The sequence below is a fragment of the Mauremys reevesii genome, linkage group 3, assembly GCF_016161935.1.
Source record: "Mauremys reevesii isolate NIE-2019 linkage group 3, ASM1616193v1, whole genome shotgun sequence".
NCBI classification, from domain to species: domain Eukaryota; kingdom Metazoa; phylum Chordata; order Testudines; family Geoemydidae; genus Mauremys; species Mauremys reevesii.
The window spans coordinates 52,646,895-52,658,216 of record NC_052625.1 but is presented as its reverse complement, the minus strand read 5'-3'; the positions used below and the strand labels follow the sequence as shown (position 1 = coordinate 52,658,216).

At 44.5% G+C, this 11,322-nt stretch overlaps 1 protein-coding gene across 1 annotated transcript in view; it reads left to right on the top strand.

Moving 5' to 3' along the window:
• AIDA (axin interactor, dorsalization associated) overlaps positions 1-11,322 on the top strand; it is a 51,096-nt gene that overhangs the window by 968 nt on the left and 38,806 nt on the right. The gene's annotated exons all lie outside the window — the stretch shown is intronic.

Sequence of the window (11,322 nt, the reverse complement as noted above, 5' to 3'; positions counted from 1 at the left end):
TTGAGAACCCGGGGATTAGAGTATGAGTGGTGCGTGGGATTTATTTTTGGGGGGAAGGGGAGGGTTAAGGGTCTGCCTTCTGGAGTTGGGGCTCAAGGGAGATCTGGGGAAGTTAGGGAGGCTGTTGACTTGCTTTGGATGTTAGCCTGTGGATATGCTGGAGTCTGTGGGCAGCTGAAGGTGACACCTGAGCATGGGACTTGGGGATGGCTTGGAGCAGCTGTTGGAAGCAATAGTTGAGTATGAGATGTGGGTACCAAGCCTGGGAGGAAGCAGATTTTATATATGGAGATATACCTATTTCATAGAACTGGAAGGGACCCTGAAAGGTCATTGAGTCCAGCCCCCTGCCTTCACTAGCAGGACCAAGTACTGATTTTGCCCCAGATCCCTAATTGGCCCCCTCAAGGACTGAATTTACAACCCTGGGTTTAGTACACCAATGCTCAAACCACTGAGCTATCCCTCTCCTCAGATGGGGCATCTCTGGGCCTAGTCCATACTTACTTAAGAGAAAAGGCTGCCCCATCCTGCTCTTTGGCAGATATGAGCTGCTGTTGACTTGGCAGGGAACAGAGCCCAATCTGCATGGGCAAAGGGCTTACTGCCCAATTTGCATCATGGAGGCTCCCCCATGAAAGAAGCAGAACTACCCTTGGGGTGGAGGGCAGATACTGGCTGCAGTTGTTAATGCCTCTCTTGAGAGGGCAAGCTGCCAAGCTCACACAGCAACACTGGTTAGACCTTTGATCATCCTTGGTGTGTGTGTGTATGTCAAACAAACAAAAAAACCAAACCCAAAACAATAACCTTTGCCAAATACTGCCCTGTCTCTAACTTCCTTTTGGGAGGGATGGATAGGAAGGTTATCAAGGTAATTATGAGACAATTCCAGCTATATTCTGAGTCTGTAGATTTCCTTGATCCCTTTTTCTGGGTATAGAACAGACTGCAGTGACATAAGTTGTTGACTCCTACTGATGGAAAAAACTCAACTGGTTGTTAATATTGGTTCCATCACCAACTTTTTGATGCACCATTGATCTAATGGTGGTGATTGCCTGTGGAATCCTGCAGAGGTGGACAACAGTGACTCTTCAGTGAATTAATTCCTTAAACTTGGAGAGGTCTCAGTGCTGGGCAAGTTCATCCTGCCACTAAAAGGCCCCCTCTCTTTTGCTCTATACTTTAAATCACTCCATACAATAACAATATCTGGACAGTTGACTGGTTGGGCTGCACCACAGTTTGGCTGTTAGGAAATTGCCTACCAAAAGAGAAGAATCTTGCACTGTGATTTGAAGGTTGGAGACCTTGGGCTCAGTTTGATCATGGGATGGTGAATTTCCTAAGAGGCCTCTTGCTTGGAAAATCCTTCAGGTTCACACTTGTGCTCCATCATTTATCGTATTCTCAGAGAAAGATGGCAAAAGAGGTGGTTTCTGAGGTAGCCTGATCAAAATCCTAAATGAGTTAGGAAGACAAGGGGCCAAGACTCTGAATCTGAAATTAGGCTTGTAAATCAGAATAAATTTTATAAAACACTGATGTTTTGTGCTGTCATCGCCTCTCTCCACTTAGCAAATGGGGTGACACAAGTTGAACTATTTGGTTTGCTGTTGGCCTTCTGAATAATGACGGGGTATTGTAATAATCAAACCTTGGGATGGGAAGGAAAATAAGGAGCTCTGTTGCTAGTGCAGTATTTGAAAAGGGGCAGAGTTCCTTCACCTGGTGAAAGTAAAAGAAGGTGTTTCTAATAGTTACTGATATGTGGACATCCATAAGGGGAAAAAAAAGTCAACCATAACTTGAAAGTTTGAAATCATCTTGGCAATCTGAGAACAGAAAATCTCAGTAGAGGATGGTATCACACTTCCTATCAGTTTCCCTAAGTGAAGGTTTCTCCAGGCTCTTTCACTCTGAAGTTACTTTATGATGGTGCAGGGTCAGAGTACCTATCTTCCTACTGCTTGGTTTGTAAAATAATTAATTCTGCAGACCAATCCAGTTTGAGAACCTCAGCTCTAATTACTACTCCCTTCTCACCAGCTTCACTTCTTTTTGATCAGGACTGAGCTGAAGCAGGTGTCTTCCACATGCACTCTTATTTCTTTCTGATTTGTAACAGGAGACTCCTTTTCTAACACAAGTGTACAAACATACAGCTGAGTGTCATCAACATGTTGGTGACAGTGCAGTCCACATCTGCTGATGATCTCTCAGTGGTTTTGTGTGCTGAATAAGAGAAGTGACAGGCATGAGCCTTGAAGAACCCCAAAGAGGGAACCTTTCATGAGAAGGAAAATGGCCCCATTGCAATCCTCTGATCTTTCATAGGAAAAATCAAAGCCAGTTTAACAAGACTCTTCGCCTCTTCTAGGCACTACAGGCAGGTTGGTAGCATCTCTTGATCAGTCCCATGCAGACTGCTAATAAATAATGGATGGATATTTGGACCTGTTTTTAGCCTAAGGAGATACATCAGCATGGTTTAATGCTGTTGCATGTCAAACCCTAGTCTGAAGCCAGATTAGAAGGGGTCTGTCTAAGTTGTCGCAGTTGGCTGAAGTTGACTAGCTCCGATGGTATCAATTTACCCAGGAAATGGAGGTTGGAAATGGGGTGGTCACTGGCAAGCTTGCTGGCATTGCATAATGGCTTGCTGAGTACAAGCTGGCTCATAGCATGGTTTTAGTGCTGTTGGTGGGTTCAGAAAAGAACTAGAGAAGTTCATGGACTTGTTAATGACTATTAGCCAAGATGGGCAGGGACACAGCCCTATGCTCAGGGTGTCCCTAAACCTGTACAAACATTTATAGGGAATCACAACAATTGACACCGAGGCTCCATTTGTTTAATTTTTTCCTTCCTCACTGGAAGGAATTTGTAGCTCTTCCCATGGATTCTCTTCAAAATGCCCTTTAGTTTCCTTTCACTTTCTTGGGCTATTTGCTTACTGTAACTTTCCAATCCAACCCGTTGATGCTCCTCTCTCTTTGATTATGGGTGAAGTCTCCACTCAGCATGTAATGATGAGAGGAGCAAATGTCAACTAAGCTATCCAATATAGTTTCAGCCCATCCTTGCCTGCATTTAATCTCCAAGATCAGAGAACATGTAGTTACTACCTACTGCACCAGCTGCTACTCTCCTCCTAGACCCATCACCTTTGGGGGGAAGGGAGGGGTCTATTTGCTGCTATAAAGCTTGTATTTACTTTCTTTAAACCAGGTTTCCTCTACTGGCAGTATAGCGTAGAGCTAGTAGTTTTATTTGTTTGTTTTTTTTAAGCACAAAACAAAACCAAGTTTAGTACTGGTTTGTGAAAGTGGCTCCAGGTTGTGAAGGGATTAGTTTCCCAGTTTGCCTAGAGCAAAAATTAAAGCCCCATGTACCTTGCTTGCTTCATTTTTTAAAAAAAGGTTAATGTGTTTGGTGCTGCTCTGAATATATTTTGCCCCTCCACCTCCCCATCCAACTTGAGTGAGCATCTCCATGAATCCCTGTTCCAGTGACGTTTGTATAATGATTAAGGATCTGGGATGGGGTAGTCTACCCATTATGGGTGGCAGTGCCTAGGGGTTAGCCCAACCTGTGTCACCTGAAATGGCCCATTAAGATTTTGGAAGGTTTTGATGATTGCAAAGACCTAGGAAAGAAGAGGGTGTTGGTAGAGAGGAAGCAGTCCTGGGAATTAATAGTGTTTTGGAGAAAATCAGTTGTTTCTTTAAGGACCCAAGGCCAGGAGCATTGCAGACTGTGGTGTAATGGGGGGAAGGGGTCAAGGCTCCCCTCACCCATTGGGGATAAGCTGGGAGAAGGAAGATAGTGTATATGCTGCCTCCTCCTTCACAGCATGGCACATACCAGCAGGAGAAGGCTGGTGCTGAACTCTCTGAGCCTGAGGACTAATTAGAGAGAAGAGGGCAGCTGAAGGAGAAACTTGCTAATGCCCTACAGCTGGCCTAAGTTACACCTCACCTCCAGGGAGGAAAGCAGGGGATTCCTGGCATAAGAGAGTAACTGTTTAGAGTACAACCCCAACTCCATAAAGGGGCCTCCTGAACAGGGGCAAGAAAGCTGACCAGGACTGTTATGTGGACCCGGAATGGGTGTGAACTGGGTCGACTACTAAACTGAGTTACACTTTGTAGAAAGACTTAATAAATCAGACCCCACAAAAGGGAATCTGTGGCATTACCCAAGGTATAATCTGGACTGTTGAACAGCTGTGTCCCCTCAATTCTCTAACCTGAGGTGCCTTTTACACTGCTTCACTGTGAGAGCAACCACTCCTGGTCCACTCATATACAGCCTATAGCAGGTAAGTACTCCCAGCTATATTATGAGTGTATGGCCAGCCACTCTTTAATTACATTGCAGAGCAAACCAGCAAATTCTCAGTCCCAGACTTGCCCCTTGTACTGCCCGGCCCTCTCTTGGACAACACAAGCTCATATAAAGTCTGTCATTTTATTAATAGAAAATTATATGCACAAATCCCATTATCTCAAATGGAGTTTCCCAAACACTTCAATCCAAGCACATTGGTTTAGATAAAGAAAGTTTAGCCACAGAAAGATAAATTTTAAGTGATTACAAATTAATGAGGCATAAAAGTCACAATTGGTTACAAAGAAATTAAAGTAAATTAATATCTCTCTTAACAAGCTAGAAAGCAAAAGGTCTCTCTCACCACATGCTTCAGTAGTCCTACTGGCAGAATTCCTTTCAGACAGGATCCCTCCATCAGTCCAAAGCTGTTACTTTTCCCCTCAGATGTTGTGGTTGCCGTGGATTGAGAAAGAGAGGACATTTTGGGGCATCTGTTCCCCATTCTTATACCTCTTCCTCTTCTTTGAGAATTATCTCCAGCTGGGGTTCAGGGGAGACAGTCTGTGGGAATGGGAAAGATGTAAATTTTTTGCTCACCCCCTTTTTCCTGCCAAAGAATGGCCACTTAACCAGGAGATGGTCCATTTGATTTCACTGACATCTGGCTGAGGCGTCAGTTTGCTTTTTGTCTCTGAGGAACTGATTTGTAACTGCTTCCCCAGATTTGGAATATGTCTTAGGGCTTGTCTACACTTGCCCATTTTGTCGCCAAAAAATGGCTTTTGGCGACACAACAGTGATAGCATACACACTGCTAGGTCTCTTTTTCGAACCTCCCTCCCTCTTTACTTTTGGTGACAAAAACTTCCACCCCTGCAAGAGACTTTTCTTTTCCCCTCCCTTTATTGTTGACAAACAGCCAGTGTAGACACCACAGGTTTTTTTTGTTTTTTTTTTTTAATTTTATTGGCCTCCAGAAAGTATCCCACAATTCCTATGCTGCCGCTCTGGTCAGTGGTTTGAATTCCACTGCCCTGCAGCCAACCTGCTCCTCCCCCTTGCAAGCCCCAGGAATTTTAAATCTCATTTCCTACTTGCTGGCTTCCCAGAGGAGCTTCCCAGGTGAGCATGGCTGGCTATCACACCAACGTGCTCCCACTTGGACCACCGCTGAGTTGTTGGATCTGATCAGTCTATGGGGAGAAGAGTCTGTTCAGTAGCAGCTGCGAGTGACCTGTAAGAATTGGGACACATGGGCAAATTTCTCAAGGCTTGTGTGAAAAGGGCTATGATCGGGACAAGCAGCAGTGCAGAGCGAAGATAAAGGAGCTGAGGCAGGCGTACCATAAGGCGCGGGAAGTGAACCACCGCTCCGGTGGTGCACCTAAGACCTGCCGTTTCTATAAGGAGCTGAATGCCATCCTTGCTGGTGAACCCACCTCCATCGCGGATTGCCCTGTGGATACTTCACATGCAGCTGAAAGAGGGGGTAACCCAGAGGCTGAAATTGTGGATGAAGAAGTCTAGCTAGAAGAGGATGTGGGGCTCCCAGTGGGGTCGCCGGGTGGGGCAGGCAGCCAGGAACTTTTCTCTACTCCAAAAGTGCTCAGTGGGGAGCGAGAAGCAGATGAGACTCCGGGTAAGTTGCTGTGGCTTGTGTAGGGAATCGAAAAGTGGGAGGCAGGTAATGTTTTCTGTCAGCTGGACATTGCCCCGTGTAGCTAATCTGCATCGCGAAACAGGGTATTGATGGACATCGAGACCTGCAGGAAATCCTCTAGAGAGAGGCTCTGGAAAGCTTCCAAGAGGTGGTACTTAATCCTCTGCCGCAGATTCCATGGGATTGCAGCCTTGTTAATTCCCACGTTATAGGAAACTATACTATGCCATTTAGCAATCACTGGAGCTGGGATCAATGCGGTGGCTCAGCTGAGCTCCATATAGACCGGGGTGAAAGCCGCAACCATTCAGCAGCTGAGTCCTGGTTTCTCTGGTCACCCTCAGCAGGGAGATGTCAGCCAGCAGGTTGGCTGCTTGTGAAAAAGTGTGGGATAATTTTAGGATGAGTTCCCTGCAAAGCTGCCCTGCAAGCTGTGACATTTTCGTCCGTACACACGACCATCTTCCCCCCCATTCCCGAAACTCACCATGATTGGGGTGCTCGCGGAGCTGTGTGCCTGCCTAGAGTCTCAGAGAGAAAGTGATTTCTACTAGCAAAATGCCCTTTTTACTAAAATGTTTCAATCGTTTGCCTGAATGTAACAATCCCTCTTCTGTTCAGCACAGACCTTGAAGAACACATCACGCACCTCCGCGGACTGGCTGCGGCTGATAAGAAAAAAACCTAGGCTCAGCAAAGAACACATGTTCCTTGAGGTTCTACAGTGCGATGAGAGACAGACCAGGGAACGGAAAGGGTGCTGGGAAGCCAAAAGGCAGGACAGAAAAGAGAATGCTGCTTTTGCTAGGCAAGTGACAGAGTGGATGATAAAAGTTATGGCGGATCAGACAGAGATGCTCAAGTCATTGATAAAGCTGCAGACTGAGCAGATCCGAGTTTGAGCACCACTGCAGCAGATGCACAATTCTTTCCCACCCCTCTCTATGCCCACACATTCCTTTTCACTTCACAGCACTCCTGAGTTTCCCCATCACTCCACCCCCTCACAGCTTGCACAATGATAGCCGGAGCTACACACAGTTGTGAGGTTTTAGCCTTTTTATCAATAAATAAAGGCTAAGCTATTTAATGGTACAGCGTTTTTATTCTGTGTTCTACAAAAGCGTATCGCAGTCAATTCACTCTCGGGAACAGGCTTCTAAAGCATTGTGTTGCATGGATCTTGGGCCCCAAAATTGTACATGGATGCAACAGGGAGGCAACTCCAAAGCAGACGTGTTACTGCCCCTCATTGTCAAAGTGGTTCCTCAAAGCCTCTCTGATGTTAATAGCAGCCCTCTGGGCTTCTCTGACAACCCTAGCATCTGTCTGTTCAAACTGTGCAGCCAAGCGCTCTGCCTCAGTGCTCCACACCTGAGCAAACATTTCACCCTTAGATTCACACAGATTATGCAAAGTGCGGCACGTGGCTATGACCATGGGAATATTATCCTCGGTAAGGTCTAGCCTGCCATTTAAACACCTCCAGCAAGCTTTCAAACAGCCAAAGGCCCATTCGACTACCATGCGGCACCTGCTCAGCCTGTTGTTAAAACGCTCCTTGCTGCTGTCCAGGTGCCCTGTGTAAGGTTTCATGGGCCAGGGCTGTAAGGGATAAGCCGGGGTCTCCCAGTATTACTATGGGCATTTCCACATCCCCCACTATAAACTTGTGGTCTGGAAAGAAAGTCCCCACCTGCAACTTTCTGTACAGGCCATTGTTCCTGAAGATGCGTGCATCATGCACCTTTCTAGACCAGCCTGCACTGATGTCCGTGAAATGCCTGCAACACCATGGAGAAGTATCCCTTCCTATTGATGTATTCAGAGGCAAGGTGGTCTGGTGCTAAAATTAGAATGTGTTGATTTCCAACTGACCGGTAGCAGTCTGGATTCGCAAGCTTCCACACAGTGATTGCAACACGCTTCTCTACCGGAAGAGCAGCTCTTAATCTGGTGTCCTTGTGCTGCAGGTCTGGGGAGAGCTCAGTACATAACTCCATGAAGGCTGCTTTACGCATCCTAAAGTTCTGTACCCACTGGTCGTCATCCCACACCTGCATGGCAATGTGATCCCACCAATCAGTGCTTGTTTCCCTAGCCCAAAAGCAATGGTCTACCATATGCAGCTGCTCTGTGAATGCACAAAGCACTGATAAGTTGCTGCTGTCCATATCGCACTCGGGTGTCTGTAATTCATCCTCTGCTAACTTTGCGAATAACTCTGTGAGTAACTGTGCTGCCATGTGCGATGTCCTCACAACAGCTAACAGCACGCAGGAGAGAAGTGCGGGATCCATCCTCTCTCATTGCAAATGCTGGCGCGCACTACAAAAGAATGACCGTTGGAAAAACGGCGCGAAAGGAAGCCGGAGACCTTTGGAGGGGTGGGACATAAAGCGGTGCATGATGGTACATTTTGCACATCCCAGGATGCCCTGCGCTCCGTTTCCACATTCCCACAACGCCTAGCGACGGATGGTGTCGCCAGGCACTGTGGAATACATACCTACAGTCCATTGCTCTCGCTGTCGACAAAGGTGCCCCAAATACGGACATGATCTGTCGACAGAGGGAGCAAATGTAGACACGCTTTGGCGACTTTGCTTTTGTCAATTTTTCCTTGGTGATATTAGTTTCATCGAAAAAAATGCAAGCGTAGACAAGCCCTTAGTAACATCATACAGTAGACATCTTAACTCTACATACAGTGTTGCCACACATGTTTTACCAGGACAATAAAGATTAGCATATCATGAGTTTTCAGATTATTTTACAAGGCACAGATTTCATTGTACAAAATTTATCATACCCTTGAAAAAGGAGTGGATATAGGGATAGAGACTGTTATGGGTACACATTTTGAACCACTTTAGTCTGGGTGATTGAAACAATGAACTCAAGGGCCACAAGGGTGTGTGTTGCAGACCAGTGCCCCATAGCAAGATCTGAAGGTGCTTTGTAACAGTGCAATCTTGAGGAGTTGTACCTTAATCCTAAACGTTCCTCATGAGCTGAAATGTAGTGTAGAATCACTGAACAAATAGGTTTTTTCCATCTCTAGCTTCTATCAGTCCATCTCCAAATGCAGAATCATTCCCTAGAGCACACCTTCAAATGCTTTGTCAAATTTCCATGATCTAATTGTCAGGACTCCTTTCCTCCTGCTATGCAACAAGGGAAAACATGTAGTGTTCCTCCCTAAAATGTCATCCCACTCCTTTTAGTTATACCCCAAGTAGTACTCTTAAATAAATACTCTGCCTCTGTAACATTTACATCCCTCACATATTTGTGGAATCCTTATTTCCTTCTTTGTTTTTATTTTGCCAGTGAGCAGTGTAAATTAAATTACTTTCTGACTGCTGAAAAATGGCCCCTTCTGGGTGACCTGGGCTTGAGAAAATCTGTGTTTCCACGGTACATGTTATCAGTCAGACACCTTACATGAGCACTACATTAACATCTAAAAACAAAAATTGGGGTGGTAAGAAAATGCCTAGTTTTTTCTACTGGAATGCTCTTGCTGTCATCAAATGCTGAAGTCTGGCATGTGACCATTGCATTATTTTTTCATTTATAGAGGTCCACTGGGGAACTCAATGCTACACAGAGGACGTCAGTCCCCACCTCAAGATGCTTATACTCTAAATTAAATACCATCCATCCAATCTCTCTCTCAAATCTTATGTTCTTGATTCAGGAAAGTAGATGCTGAATGGGGGAAAAGGACAATGTGGCTTATAGACCGATTTCTTTCTTTTTGGCAATTAAAATTTTAAAGGTAATCCAAGAATAACTAACAAACCACATTTGCAGTGTTCAGGTATGTTCCATGTGTGTTAGTGTTTGGACTAACAGCCCAAGTCTCTCTATTCCTAGAACAGGACCAATACAATAAGCAAAAGTGCAAGCTTCGTCCACACATTCTCCTGCCAATGTATCTCAAACCTGTTCTGAAAGGACCATGTCTAAGAGTGAGGGGATCCAGGGCCCATTCAGTCCTTGGATATTTTTTTTACTGAGACTGCCAACAAGAGTATCTTGGTATAAATTGCAGGGTGTTTTGTGTTAAACAGATTCACTTGGAATCTGACTGAGATGATCAGACTCTCTCTGCTGAACAGCCATCTAATGATAGCAATTTTTGGTCACAAATGACCTAAGCCAAGGTTGGAAGGACAATGAAAGTCACTGCATCCCAATTCTAATCTCCTGAGTCATCCATTCCCCCCCTCCTCCCAAATACAGTTTTTTAAATTGGAACTTGTAGAGGGATTGGTGTTTACTATAAAAACTAGGTTTTGCCTTTTCAATATTATGTTTCTTACTGAGGAAGAGACACTTTACAAAAAATATAATATATAGATATAAGTCTCTCTCTCTCTCTCGCTCATAGAACTGGAAGGGACAAATCCAGCCCCCTGCCTTCACTAGCAGGACCAAGTACTGATTTTTGCCCCAGATCCCTAAGTGGCCCCCTCAAGGATTGAACTCACAACCCTGGGTTTTGGAATCTGGTACCAATGAAGTCTTTCTTACTAGCAAGTACTGTATGCATGCGAGAGATGAATCAAGAATGAGCTTTTGAATTTCTCTAGGTTTTTCTCCTCCAAAAAGTTTCCTAAATGACCTTTCAGAATGATAAGCAGTTGTGGGGAGAGATTCCTTTCCCTTTCATATACCCAATTCTGTAATTCTGCTGCTACAGAAACTTCAGAAGTGCTGATATATTGGAGTTTTTAAAAGAAAGTTTGTGATTCTATTTCAAGTTCACATGGAATGCAATCCCAATAAATCCTTGTAAGTAATTTATTGCAAACGTGTAATGAGTTTTTGTTCTCCCATAGATCTTTGACAAAACTGCCCCTAAAAGCTTTTTCATGCATCTTGTTTCCAAATTTAAATTAGAAACCTGTGCTCTAATATCTCTTACCTCATTAGAATGGAGGGATGTCAGTTGCTGTGTTAGAACAAGATTAAAAATTTAACCTCTGAAAAGATTTTGGAAAGTAACAGTTCATCCATATAAATATAATACTTCACTCTTATAGGGTTTTTCATCCATAGATTTCAGTGTTTTATAAAGGAGGGTAGGTATCATTGTCTCCATTTCACAGATGAGAAAACTGAGCTGCAGAGAGAGTAAGGGTCTTGTTAACATGTGACATCTGTAAAAACAGCCACATAAGAAAAGCATTAAGTTAAACAAAAACACCATTAGGATTAGTGTTGGCACCCTCTTTCCAATAGTAAATGAATAGAGCTGTGCAAATAATAGATTTTTAAGTTTGCTGGCTGAACTGGAAAAAAAAATCATTTCA